Source organism: Arachis ipaensis, chromosome B10 (assembly GCF_000816755.2).
Source record: "Arachis ipaensis cultivar K30076 chromosome B10, Araip1.1, whole genome shotgun sequence".
Classification (NCBI taxonomy): domain Eukaryota; kingdom Viridiplantae; phylum Streptophyta; class Magnoliopsida; order Fabales; family Fabaceae; genus Arachis; species Arachis ipaensis.
Genome location: NC_029794.2, coordinates 117,432,397 through 117,432,927, shown reverse-complemented (window position 1 = coordinate 117,432,927; position 531 = coordinate 117,432,397).

The following is a 531-nucleotide window of genomic DNA, read 5'->3' as shown; positions in this document are numbered from 1 at the left end:
AAAATATTGACTCAGCAAGTCAATATGATTTCTCAGAGTCTATCTGGAATGCAAGATGCATCAGGAAGTACTAAGGAAGCTTCCTCTGAAGAAGAAGCCTATGACCCTGAGAACCCTGGAATGGAAGAGGTGAATTACATGGGAGAATCCTATAGAAACACCTATAATCCTTCATGGAGGAATCATCCTAATCTCTCATGGAAGGATCAACAGAAGCCTAATCAAGGCTTCAATAATAATAATGGTGGAAGAAACAGGTTTGGCAATAGCAAACCTTTTCCATCATCTTCTCAGCAACAGACAGAAAATTCTAGGCAGAGCCACTCTGACTTAGCAACTGTAGTCTCTGATCTATCTAAGACCACTCTCAGCTTCATGACTGAAGCAAGGTCCTCCATTAGAAATTTGGAGGCAAAAGTGGGTCAGCTGAGTAAAAGAGTTACTGAAATCCCTCCCAGTACTCTCCCAAGCAATACAGAAGAGAATCCAAAAAGAGAGTGCAAGGCCATAAACACGTCCCACATGGCCGAA